The sequence below is a fragment of the Lissotriton vulgaris genome, chromosome 8, assembly GCF_964263255.1.
Source record: "Lissotriton vulgaris chromosome 8, aLisVul1.2, whole genome shotgun sequence".
In the NCBI taxonomy this organism is placed as follows: Eukaryota; Metazoa; Chordata; class Amphibia; order Caudata; family Salamandridae; genus Lissotriton; species Lissotriton vulgaris.
The window spans coordinates 869,861,408-869,875,855 of NC_141696.1; the positions used below are offsets into that span (position 1 = coordinate 869,861,408).

General features: G+C 41.3%; 1 protein-coding gene across 2 annotated transcripts in view; it reads left to right on the forward strand.

Annotated features, from left to right (window-relative positions):
- GPC6 (glypican 6) overlaps positions 1-14,448 on the forward strand; it is a 3,590,060-nt gene that overhangs the window by 893,059 nt on the left and 2,682,553 nt on the right. The window lies entirely within an intron of this gene.

A 14,448-nucleotide genomic window follows, 5' to 3' on the forward strand; every position in this document is an offset into this window, starting at 1 on the left:
GCAGCGACACATTAGACACACCACAAAAGAAACTCCACACAAGGTTATATAAAAATAGCCTTTCTATTATCCATAAAACACATCAGAGCATAATCACAAATATATACACTGAGACACCTGGCACTAGGTATTACCTTACAGGGGATTATATACATTACAGGGCCAATTGGGCACTGTCATAACTATTAGCACACACAAGTGGTGAGAAGTAAACACAACCAGTAACAACTGGTAAAGGCACTTAGCATAAACACATTATGCATAACATCTGAGGCCCGCATCCTAAATTTACCAGAGCACCACAGTAACACTAACGAGGTGAATACGTCACCTCAGGGACTTAAGCCCCACCAAAACACAGGATGAACGCCAGGCCGACTGGCTTTCCTCGGGGGGCCGTCTTCGGCTTCCCCATGATGTCCTCTGTCCCAAAGTCCGGGCTCAACTAGTATGTGGCCTTTGAACTGGCCACCAAACTGCCGATGCAGCAGAGTATGGGCCCCAACAGGCCGGTACGGGAATGGGGCGATGGTGCAACTCACCTGTGTCTCTTCATCGACACCAAATGCCTCCCACGTTGCAGTTGCCCGCGATCTGGCGGTTCAGCTCCACAGACAAAATAGGCACCAACAGCATGCCTCGTCAGCCCCCCTCACCCAGGCTTCTCTTGGTAGGGCAATTGGCACAAGCAGGCACCAACTCTGTGCCTTGTAAGCCCCAATCACCCGAGCTTCTCTTCTTCCCTACCAATCTGGAAGGCGAGGTCTTCAGCAGGGAGTCCACAAGGCTCTGGTCCCTCCTTGGCGCTGGGTGAGCCTTCCTCTGGGTAACACGCAGGGCTCTCACCTGCTTGCCTGAATTCCTCTGAAGGCCATGTCTGCTCTCGCCGCGCTACCCTGCCCACAGTCAGGTCAAGTCTCCACCTGACTTCCGGCCTGCGAGCAATTTACGGACCAAGATCTCCGTCTATTCTTTGAGTACAGAGTGACTTCTTGACCTGCGCCTGCCGGGCAATTGGACCACACAAGCCCCCGTTAGGGCTCCAAATCTCCAGTCACGGCAATTCTGGAGCGCTCTCCATGCTGCTACCTCTCCCTTTACAGAGGAGAGAGGCTGCACTTCTCCACGCTGCTACTGGCAACCCCAGCAGCATCCAGCTGACCTACAGCATAAAAGAGCTGGCAGTGATCTTCTCAGGACAAGGGTGCTTAGCCCTCTCCATGCAGCTCAATCAGGCAGGCCAGCAAACCAGGACTCTTCAACAGGCCAGCAGCTTCACTACCACTAGTATGGAGCCCCAGATGGTGGTTCCTCCTGGCAGTCCAGCAGCCTGCCAGCCACCAGTTCCAAGTCAGCACACACAGCACACTTTACATGGGTTCACAGACCCCAATACTTACCCCCATGTTCTTTGTTCTCCCCCTGGCACAGGGCTCTGTGCCTGGTCTAAACCAGTTCTGGGGGGCACTTAACATTTTATTCACAATGTACAACAACCTCCTTTGTAAGTGTGGGCTCTAGCCCCAGACACACCACAGGGGGGCAAAGCCAGTATTGTGTAAGGCTGGCACAGTCCTTTTCAGGCCCAGGTGCTACTCCTCCCATTGTTTCAAATGCCGATCGACCTATTCAGCCTAGCGCTGACTTACCCAGCCCCTCTGGAGCCACTGCACCTCCCCAGGACCTGTCACTCCAGAGCCAGACATGCAATACAGAACAGGCAGGCACAAAGACACATAGCACACAGAAAGGCCCACTTCTAAAAGTGGCATTTCTAAGATAGTGATAATAAATCTGCGAACACCATTACACAGCATTTACTACCACTATTCCAAACATACCAAACTTGATCACACTACTCCTCTCATATCAGTAATTACCACTGAACCAAATATCAGGGAATCCCCAATGCATGCCTATGAGAGGGCAGCCTCACAGTAGTAAGAAACCAAAATGGCCATTTGTCACTACCAGGACATGCAACACAGTTAAGACACATGTCCTACCTTTTACCTACAGTGTGCCCTGCCCATATGGCTAACAAGGATCTACCTTAGGGATGACTGATATTTAGTAAAAGGGGAGTCACAGACGTGGCACCCACTTTACGTGCCACGTCACAGCGGCAGTAAACTGTGCTCACAGGCCCTGTAATGGCAGAGGCCTGAGACAGGTTTGAAAGGCTACCTTGGTGGGTGGCCCAAGGGTAATCTACCTTTAGTACGCAGACTTTTGTCTGTATACCGTTACTTCGCGAGCATTACTACGCTTGCGATGTACCATTGTATACCAATACTACGCATGCGTTGTTAGAATGCATGCGTTGTAATGGTATGCTATCCACATCGTTGTTTGAAAAAGGAGGCGCTTCTGTTTCTAAACAACGAGGTGCAGCACTGATGATGCAGGAAGACAGAGATTACAGGAATCAGGCTTGAAGGACAAGAGAGGGCCAATGAGGAGAAAGAGGTAAGTGGGGCTGTGTAGTTTTTAGGGTCGTGCAGGGTTGTGTTTGTGTAGTGTAGAGTGTAGGAGGGTCGTAAGTGGGGCTGTGTAGTTTTTAGGGTCGTGCAGGGTTGTGTTGGTGTAGTGTAGAGTGGGGAGGGTCGTAAGTGGGGCTTTGTAGTTTTTAGGGTCGTGCAGGGTTGTGTTTGTGTAGTGTAGAGTGGGGGAGGGTCGTAAGTGGGGCTGTGTAGTTGTTAGGGTCGTGCAGGGTTGTCTTTGTGTAGTGTAGAGTAGGGGAGGGACGTGCAGGGGTAGTGTTTTAGGGTTTTGGGTAGTGTTGTGGTGTTAGTGTAGTGTAGGGTAGTGTTTCAGCGTTTAGGGTAGTGTTGGGGGTTGTGCAGGGTAGTGTTTCAGTGTAGGGACAGGACTGGGGGTAGGGGCAGGGTCGTGTTGGGTATAGTGTTTTAGGGTTTAGGGTAGTGTTGCGAGGGTCGTGAAGTGTGGTGTTAGAGTGTAGGGGGGAAGGTCATGTAGGGGGTAGTGTATTAGGGTTTAGGGTAGTGTAGTGGGGTTTGAGTAGTGTAGGTGCTGTAGTGTGTGAGTGTTTGGGTGATTTTAGTGCAATGTTTTTAATTAGCATAACCCATTTGCGTTATAAATGCATGCACAGTTAAAACATGCTGGTTTATGTTAAGTAAAAACATCCCACTAAAATCGTGTGAAGTAATGGCACGCAAAGTATCGGCATGCTTTCGGCTCAAGCAGTGCTGCAAGCCCACCAGTAGGATTTAATTTACTGGCCCCGGGTATATGAGATACCACTTTACAGGGTACTGATAGGTAAATTAAATATGCCTAACAGGTGTAGACCAATCTTACCATGTTTTTCATAGAGAGCACATGTACTTTAAAACTGGACAGCAGTGATATAGTGCTCAGAGTCCTAACACCACCAACACCAGGTCAGAAAAAATACCAGGGGGAAGGCAAAAAGTTCAGGGATGACCCTGCAAAAAGGTCCAAGTCCAGCAGTGAGCAATCATATGACTAAAAAAAGGCTCCTCTCCGGTTCTGGATGGTTCAGTCTGAGGACTCTTGTACATAATTGTTTGTGATCTACATAGACCTAGAGTCAGCTAAGTCATACCAGCTCTCCTTCCTCCATCCATTGAACATTGTGAAAATCTAGTGTACTTTTTTTTGCTGCAGGTTTAACCTTAGCAGTTCATCTCCGGTACACCTTCCTACTCTCAAATAATGATACTGAAAAGTCTCCATGTTTCAGTAAGAACCTTGGAAGAAGCTTGTATCTTCGCTTGAAAATTCCAAGCTGAGGAAATCGATCCTTGACGATATCTCTGCTCACCATTATCAGTAATTTTTGTAATATCATCAACTTGGCCCTCTCCAAAGTTGTACTGACTCAAACACACAATAAATTTGACCAAACCAAAAATATAATGTATACAAATCATTCAGAGTAAATTTTAGGTTTGACTGCTGTGCAACTAACCAACACCAATGGCATATTGCCATATACCAGTACCTTATTAGTTTGGCACTGGTACAATTTACATGTTCTGTTAACACGTTCTTAGCTCGTTCAATGTGTGTGGTGTCTCGTGTGTGAGAATCACATCTCCAAATATCTTGTAAACTGATGATTTTTTCAGTTAAAGTAGATTTTCAGATAGTAAAGCTCTTCAGGTATGGCAACCCATGATTAGAATGTTATCACATATGACAATCTTGTGAAAAGACATCTTGTGAAAAGACATCATGCCTTTCAACACAAACATGATCTTGTAATTCAAGTTTCAGAGATTTCATACATCACTTCACATGTCAGTGCCCTGATGCATGTCACTGACAGTCAAAGCTCCAGTCATGCTTAATAAGTCCTGCTATTTCTTTTTTGCAGCATGCCGCCTGCTACAGAGGGCTTATGGGGGTGGGAGTGCTTCCCTTCTTTATTGTTACGAAGACAGATTATGTAGGTTACACATTTGGGAGTATATGCTTCTCTTGATATAGTTTTAGATAGTTTGAAATGATTATTATAGATATTCATTCCCTTTTGCTGTTCTTGCTATACACATCTACCCCATTCCCCAACAGTTATCACATTTGGTGTGTCATTTTGTAGTTGCCTTTACCTTTGTTACATCTTTAGAAACATAGGCTCTTGATTCAGACTTCTTATCCGTAGCAATGTGGTATCGCTGTATGTTTTTGGGAATCTTACAAAATATGTATGTCATTCTTTCTTTTTTATGAATTGTTAATCCTTATTTGTGATATCTTTATGTCTCTTATGGTCTCCGTTTTCATATGAAAATTAAAAAAAGATAACATGAAGCAAACAGAGACAGAACATTACATTAGCTCCTCTTTCCCTTCATCATCCTAACCCTTGCTAAATGAATGAATGCGCCTATTCACTCCCTGCTACTCACCTCTTCTCAAACTGCTTTCTATCTCTATGTTCTATGGAATTATCCATTAATCCTTTTGTTTCCCCTGACTCCTCCTGTCCTTCCTTTGTGTGCTCTTAATGCTTCCTAAGAGCTGGGAAGTTTGCTGGGGGAACTTCCTCTCTTTTAGGGTGTTGTGGCCCATTTTATTGCAGAATATATGCAGTTAAGGTAAAAGGTTTTCTGTTTTTGTTTATTTATTTCCCTTACTACTTCTGTGCATGTTACTCTTCCTGAGAGACCACGGCAAAAGCTGTTAGAAGATGGAAGAAAATGTAGGAAAATAAATGTTTGGCTCAAACTATCCCTGTCCAACTGGTGATCTTTCTTCAAATGTTATATTTTTCCAAAGGCCAGTATTGATTTATTGTGGCCACTTGCGAAGGGTCTAATATGAGCTCACAAATAAAAGTGACAAATATACTGCACTTTCAACCACCATACATTAAGTGTCTCAGTAAGGAGTAGCAGCGCAAAACGCTCATTACCACCTGGCTTTAATTTATTAAACCATTATATCGTATTATACATTTTTTAACAATGTTCTCACTGAGCAAATTCTGTTAGGTTAAAAGAAGTATTTACATCTAATCACCATATACCTTCAGTGTCTAAAACTTCCGCTTCTAAGGTTCATTTGCAGCTCTGAACATTTAAATTGTGAGTTATATTTGTGACCCTTAGAATGGTTCTATAAACTTTTAACTTTTCTGGGTGGTTTTCTAAATCAAAGGACTCCTCCCAAAAGTGACTCCGGCTGTACCAAGGAAGAGTTGTCAAATTTACTAAGGGTTATTGGACGAGTAGATACATGGATTGCCTTAAACGAGACAAAGCTAGCAGGAGAAGTCACAGTTCCTAAACAACACCTACTTGGTGAGTGAGAGATCAGATTGCCTTTCTTTTAAATATAAATTTAAATATATCTATTGTATCTGGTCACTGGACTAACACTGGCAGATGGCAACTTTTAGTACATAGTACACTATAAGCTAGTCTTAGAGCATAGAAAATAGCTATTTGGTTATGGAGTTGCAACATGTTTGTTCAAGGTCAGACATGTCCTAGGTTGTCTTTGTGCTCCATACAGGCAGCTGGATCTCACCAAACTTCCTCTGCCTCTCTCATACATTGTGTTTCAAAATACATTATTATGGTGAATGATTGTTTACAAACATGATATTTGGAAAGTTTATGTATTCACTTATGGGCTGGGGAAAGAATCTAATTAGGATTTCAGATGGGCCTTCCGTCTCCAGCTTTGAAAGATCCATGCATAATAAATAGGTTTAGTGGAAGGAGATTTCATTGGTCTTGCCTGAACACAGGTCTGGAGATCAAAGTTAAACCTATAATCTTGCCTTGTTAGCCCTGAAAATCTCCTTCCACTTTACCAAATAGGTAGCAGCCATTACAGGTACAAAAAAGCTGGCATGACAGGGTTGATCTCAGCACCCTCTCATGTACCGTTGACAAGCTTCTTTACATCGATTTGGCCTCTGCCAATTATGATATTTATACACAATATATTGCTGCATGGCTAAAAGGTAAGGTTAACGCTCTTCAGTTTTTGTTTCAAGACAAGAAGTCATCTTCCACATGTGGGATTTGTTGTGCTGCTCGTCAGCCCCTTTCCACTTTTACCCTACTATTCGGTAGTTGACTGCAAATACTAGCCCAGGGCCTCGAACTATATCAGGTGCAGAAATATGATGCTGAAATCCATATTTATATCCACCTGGAAAATTACCCAGATACCGTAATCATAATCTTCTTCCTAGACCACATCAAACATTAAAAGAGGAAATGATTGCTGTGTCAGAAACGAAAAACACATTTGAAATACTAGGACTAGGATTGGACGACCAGGCACCACCACTCTTGCAGTCAGTTATTCCTCTTAGTCTAGGATCTGTACATATAATTTCACAGAAAGTCAAGAATGTGGGAATCATTTTGAACATTAACCTTACTTTTTGTCTATCAAATCTTGCTGTTATTAAGTCCGTCAAAATGCTAATCTCATGCCCCGGAAAGTACTCCCCCTTTGATAATCTGAGTACCTGAATTGCTATTAATGAAAGCCTACATAAACCTACCAAAGAAACTCATAGGAAGGTCTACAAAATACTTCTGAATCAATTCATCAGGATGTGCCTAAACATATTGAAATTGAAGTACATCAAATTACCTGCCCTCTATTGACTCCCAATGCACTTCAGTGTCATGTTCAAGAAATTGTGTGTCATTCGCTAAGCCTATTGGAACAAGAATCCCAGGTATTTACTAAAGCTGACTCTTCAATATGGTGGTGCACAACCACAATTTATTGATCAACCATTTTTCTTCCGACCTTCCAATGCTGTTTCAAAAATAGAATAGATACTCTCTGGAAGCATAGGGGAAGGACAGGGCATTACACTCTGTAATGTCTTGGAGACAGGTCGAGGAGCAGAATCTAATTATTTACATTTAAGAAACTCCTGAATAATTGACTATAATTTAATTGTTCTCAAGAGACAATTAGGTGACACAGTGTTCTCCACAAATAAACCAAAAATTATGTCCCTTTTCCTTCCGTCTTTGAAAGCAGTGGTGTTGAAAAGGCCTGATGATTTTACCTATACCAAAAAAGCTTCTTCTCACTAAATGACTGGTTCTGTGTACTAAGAATGATTTGCATCATTGTAACTGGAAAGATGACATTCACCCACTGGAAATGCACAGACTTCTTTCCAGAGTCAATCCCTTATCCATGTAAGACATACAGTGAAGTGCAAAGCTTTGATGGCAAGAGGTGGTGAGAGAATATTCCTTAACAAAAAGGAGGGATTATTGTGCTCTCTGTTAGTTGTTTGTGACCGGTAACAAGGATAAAGGCCTTGTTGGGCTACATCTCTGAATGCTTCCAGCTTATCTCTTCAATGTGAAGGGGATACAACTCATTGTAGGACATTACCTTGTGGTATGCTGTTCCAGTAACAAAATCGAAATGTTCAGCATCTTGAAGACATTATTGTCCCCAACTCAACTTTTCTTAAATTTCTTATGTCATTGGAGAATAAAAATGAGCAGAAGAGGCTTTGCACATAAACAAACACTATTCCCATGTTAAACACAGCAACCTCAATAAAATGTATAATAGCAAAACTGCTGACTGCCCTCTTTGTACTCTGAATGTGCAAACCACTGATCTCTGATGTTATCTTTTGCCTGGTAACAAATTACTTTAAGTGTATTTTGTTGTATATGTTTAGACTATTCGGCCTAAAAGCAGCTAAAACCTCTGGGTGAGACCCTAGGGAAATTGAGGAAAAACAGCGGTTATTGACCCTGGTATTACCCATCCTCTCTGTGCTTCCTAATTTGTCATGGGATTTACAGGATCCCACAAGTGATCCTCCCCATTAGAGGTCCCAGTATCTCCCTGGTATCGGTAATTCCGAGATGTGGAAACACCACAACCACATTCTAGGCACTTGCAATGGTCATATATATGTTTTAATTAAAGGTTGAAGCATGGCAAAACCTTTGACCAAGCTCACAATCAAGAATTCACTGGAACAACACTTACATGTGTGTTAGCAAACTCCATGGCATTTAAATGGTTGTTTAATGCAAGTTGTACAATTCTAGGAGGTGCAGAGAGAGGTCTCGCCATATGTATTAGTAACACTTTTGCTAGCTCTTATGTCAAGTTAGGAAACACACAACCAGCGACATGCAAGACTAGATATGTATCGCTCCAGTTAACATTGCATTGAAGCACAAATCCAGTATGTCCAATAAGAGACTGCTGTATGGTATCTTTGGTGGATGCATTGAGGGTGTATTTTACCCACAGACATTGTACCGTGTGCAGTATTGAAAGAGACAATACACATTTACAAACATAGTAGGCCACCCTAATAAAATTTCCTGACACCATCCGTCAGTGTGATGTCCTAAGTACGACAAGTAGGCCTAAATATAGGTATCATGAACACTGTGCTGCTGGAACCAAGCTATGCCAGACTGATGAACTGTAATAAGGGTGAAACTGGTCCTGGGTAGCTTGTGTTCCGGTTCAGGGCGGACCTGGCCTAGCAGTTCGGGCAGGACTGTTCCCATTGAAGCAGGGTCAGGACTGATCTGCATACGACAGGCTCCAAACTGAAGTGGCATGGTACGCAAAATAATGATGGACTGGCGAGTGGCCCGAGAAATAACCAGTAGCTGATATTAATTCAATCGTTTTATCCATCACTTTTTTGTATACCTCACCCAACATCTCCATATAGGACCTGCTACAGTCAAAAATCCTTCCATCTGTAGACTCCAAAAGGATATCCTGGGAACAGACGCAAATTAGAGCTCATTGTGATCTTATCATGGGGATCAAGTACTATATATAATTTCCACAGAATAAAAAAATGCAATACCCCAAGATGAGCTGACACCTGCGTCTTTGTAGGAAAAACAGAATCTACTTTTTATATTAAAGAGAGAAATGCAAATTCAGTGTTCCTGCCATACCATGGCCGTACTTGCTCAAGATCTCAAATGTTAGCATTGATGTCTGCATTTCAAAGGGAGTCTTACAAACCCTTTATACAACTTCTTAGGGCGAGAGTATGTCCTTTTCTTATGCAGTATCTGTAGAGCTGCCGTTCTCCCATGCTAGCACAGAAATAGCAACAATCTAAGAGACCAAACACTGATGAGTCAAAGCCTTATGATCAGCAAAATACCCTGCTGGTGGAAATTCACAAAACTATTCTCCTCGTTTCACATCAACGGGAGTCCTAAAAATCTTTTTTTTATGGAATGCAAAAAAACTGAGTCGTTCAAAACCTAATCTGCTGAAATTTCTCCTAACGATTTAGAGCACAGCTTGAGAAGAACAGAGCTAGCATCAAAGCATATATGTATAATATTTACACTGTTGTTCAGTTCATAGAAGAACAGATCCCTACTGTGTTAATGCTAGTCATTTTGTGCATTTACATGGCAATCTTTTTTAACTATAGTGCCAGATCTTTCATTTTTATGGGCCATGGTCACTTTATTTTACACCCTTTTATTGTAGAACGTTGTGCGAAAGATTTTGTTTTTAAGTGAACCATGAAGCCTTGAAAATAATGCACTTACATGCCCCATTTTTCTTTTCAGCTATACCAACATATCCGGTGTCAAATGGATTTTTTTTTAAAATACAAATTTGAATATAATAATTGTAAAATGCAGTTTAAAAACATCACAGTGAGCTACAGATTCAGTAGGTAGGTTGCATTTTTAATCTTTGTCATTGTAATCATAAAAAGCACTATGAAACTACTCTTGCCCCCCATAAGTCTTGCATTTCATAGTTTGCAGATCTGCATGCGGCATGACAATAGCAAGCATTGAAGTGGAACAAAGGTATTAGATTAGCAATGCGGAGGGTATATTTGAATATTTGCATGGGCTGATGCAAGGAAGTACTGTTGCCAACATGCCTGTTCCGTACTACATGTTCATGAACAGAGACAACAGGGTCCCAAAACATATTTATCCCAAGAGGTGGCACAAATTCACTGCTCTCTGACCAGATATAATTAAATAGTATAAAGGGTTGAGTGTCCCCCTATTGATATGCAAACACAGGGAGTTAAATTCGCAAGGTGTCCCCAAAGATCCATCTCACCAAATCATTAAAAAGTAGTTTCACGAGGAATGCTTGCAGTTTGGATAATTTGAAATACATCGCCGTTTACACAATTTGTTAAGTTAATTTCTATTCATGACATTTTCAAAAGGGACCATACATGCCATAATTTATTTAATTAACCATTCAAAAGATTCACTGTTTGGGACACATTTTCTTACACACGTATTGCATTATCTTTGAGTCGATAAATGCTGCTGGGCTGTTTAACCAGGCCTCTGGCCATTCCAAGGCAAATTCAGAAGCACCATCCATCAACAGCGGCCTGCAAGGGTCAAGCAGGGTTGGATGTTGACTCACCAAAATGGCAGGGGTGGGAGAAGTGGCATTTTACAACTCTTACTTTCTAACCACATCACACCCCCTTGTTTCATTCTCAACACCACAATAGTATTGTTTTGAGTGCGGGTGGACTAGGTTAAAATATAGCAATGGGAACAAAGAAAATAGAGCTATTATGCTGTCTACTTTCCATTCCTGACACTGTTTCCAAATCCTGAAACCAGGATGAACAAAAGTTGTGTCAAGGATAACCAAGGTAAGCCAAAGATAGTAGTTACTACCTCTGTATGTGCTTAATGTATGCTGTAGTCTGTCAATGCAATATTCTCTGAATTGGGCCTTCAGGATCTACATCCGTAATTTGGAGCTATCTGCACAAAACTCCGAGCAGCAAGACAAATGTTGCTTCATGTTTTTTCTGCAGCACTGTCTCCAGTGCCTAAATGAGAGAGTTACAAGATATACTGGAGATTACACAATTTTTGTTTAGTCTGTTTCACAGCTCAGATCTGACCTGGTGATAGAGAATCCCTGGAGCAAACTAAGTCCACTTGCCCCTTTGCTAATACAGTCCCTACAGACTGGCATAGTACCTTGTTTTACGCTGTTGCATAAACTGTCTGTTTCTTCCTATTTTCGTTCACTGGAATCTTTACCTAACTTGTCTCTTCTTCACTGTCAACTAGTATTTTACTTTCTCTTTAACCATTGTCAACCCATAGCATAACTATCTATTCCTCATGTACCCACCTACTCTGATAAATTTCTTAATCTTCAATGCCACACTTTCCTTGCACCTAAATATAGCTCTCTAGACCATCTACCCCCTGTCTGTACCTTCTGTGACATTGTTTCGTTCTACTGGATGACTGTCTCACCAGATTCTTGCCTCACTTTTCTCTCTCTCTGCCCTGCATCCTTCTTCAATATCTGTCTTTTACCTTGCTCTTCTTGCTATCTATACATCATTGTTAAACCCTTTCTCTTTATTCATGTGCTCATTCTCTAACCCTTTTTCCACTTCTTCCTATCTCAATGAGTACCTTCTTCAATTTCCACCTTTTGGACCAACATTTTCAGAACTAACACAACACCTTCTTTCTATGTGCCACACTTGCAATCACTCTGTCACCTTGCATTCTAGTTTTTTCACCCCCATCCAACAGCTCCCAACGATTGCTATCTTGTATCCCCATGCCTGTGCTGATTGCCCCACATTTGCATCTCACCTCTTTTGCACCCACAGGTTCTCATCTTACTCCTTCCATTACACCTTTCTATACTTGTTGGCCTGGGTTATAGTTTTTCAGAAGAAGCTATGGCAGGGTCCCCCACCATCCCTGCCGGGGCTTGCTGGCTTACAGTCAAGGGCAATGTAAATTCCCTTTTGACTAGTGATTCAACTTTTTACACTCTGGACACATAAATGTGTGTTATGTTATTCACAATGTTAGGTTTTTCTTTCCTACCAGGGAAAAAGTACACTAGGCACACCTTACACATTACTGCCGATGAATGATTATAACAACAACCACCTACAGTGTGTATGAACACAAACATCCAAAAATCAACTTTTTGGGTATCTGACTCAAAATAAAGGAAATGATTGAATTATTTGAAAACGATTATATTCTGAAAGGCTTGTTACAGGGAACATAATTCATGAAAGATCTATAAAGAGTACTACATTTTAATTGTTTCCATCTAAAGTAAACTCTTGCTGTGTGAAATGTAAAGGCCCACTGCTAAATCCTTAGCATGAATGTATTAGCCTGCTGTTACTCAAATTCTCTCTGTATAGCTGTGTACAGCCGGAGATCTTAATTTCCTTTAAAAAAAATCCGTATAGACTAATTTTGGATTTTCATCAGTAATCTGTAATCACCAGGGAGTTACTGAAGTTTGCAATTAAAGAGAAGCTGGTAATTTATAGTAATGCATAGGTGTATGCCAAACAGTGCCCAGTGAGCCGTGAACCTTCCATAAATATGTTTCAGGATTTTCACACAATGCACTGCAAGCTGAGAGCTTAATAGACAACCAGTTGTTCTGTAAAGTGTGTTTTTTGTGCTGAGAAATACACATAGAAATGTGTTTACTTCAAATTCTTTTTTTCCTCGGATTTTAACGACTTCCTGTGAAACTTGATCATGAAATATGAAAATCAAACATGCCAGAACTTTTCCCAAATAGTTAATTAACCCCTTGTTGTGTGCAAATATGCTTCGTTATCACACTTCCTTGTATGAGACTCTCTATCTATTTTCATTGTTTTCCTGTTTATATTCAGAAGTGTTATTTATGCGCATGATCATCCTGGGAGCCATCATGTGAATCAATGCACATAATAACAAAAACGAAGCATGATAAAATATGACATCTTGAATCAGGAGGATGGATATGCCAAACAGAATGGTTAGTCAAACTGGAAAAGCTATGAGTGGTTGTATCATTTTGTATCACCAGCGATACAGAGTTCCACATTTTCATTTTACAAAGCTCTTGAAAGATCACCACTTTGTCCACAGTGAATGGCTGAAGGGCACACCATGTGACCTTTTCAGCCATGAGGGTTAGAAGAGTGAGTACAACGCCTGGATTATGACCTTGCCCAGTGCCCACTGACCATATCCAAAAACCATACTGAGTTCGAAATAATATTTATTTATTTCACATATATATAGATCCGCAAGGTAAGTAGTGGCTTTACTGGTAACTGGAAAAACATACATATAACCAAATCCTGTTGATGGCGTGTGAGATATGAAATGATGGGAATGTTTACGAAGCTGGAACATTGACATTGGCATAACACAGTGAGATTATAACATGCAAAAATACAGTATACAATTCTTGAGGAGTTCTCCTATATGTTGTCAAGGCGATGCCTATGTTTTAAAGTCACCCCCACTTTTCACGTCACGTTTGTTGTCACTAACCTATGTGAGCACCTGATTTTTTTTGCTAAATCTTCATAAAATAAATAACATACATTATTTTGACATTCATGTCCATGTGCATATTACTTATCGCTCCCTGAGATATTAATTATCCATTACGCCTTTAGTACCTTGTCCTCATAGTGGAGACTACCTACTTTGGACCTTTTTTGGCAATTTCAGAACCATTGTTTTCTAAAATATGAATCCACCCCAGGTTCACATATCGGGGTCCCCTTGTTTCTTTTACTACATGAACATTGACACAACACAGTGAGATTATAACATGAAACAAATACAGTGATATAGAGAAAATGTTCAGCGAGATAATTAGAGGAGTATTTCAGGAACTGCAGGAATAATGGGTTTGGGGCGCCTTCTAAAACTAAGAAAGATTAGGAATTTCTTACTGTGTAGGGGTAAGTCATTCCTTGAAGAGGTGCCATCGCCTGTGAAAGTTTCCTTCTGGGCGCCCACAGGTCTGAATTTGGGGACCTACAGCTAGAGGTGTGGAGTTATGTTACCCCAGAAGAAATTAGATGTAACGTAAGGAAGCCTGGTTGACCTTGCACAACACATCATTGAAATTGACCAGTTCTGGTTAGCAGTACCATCTCCACAG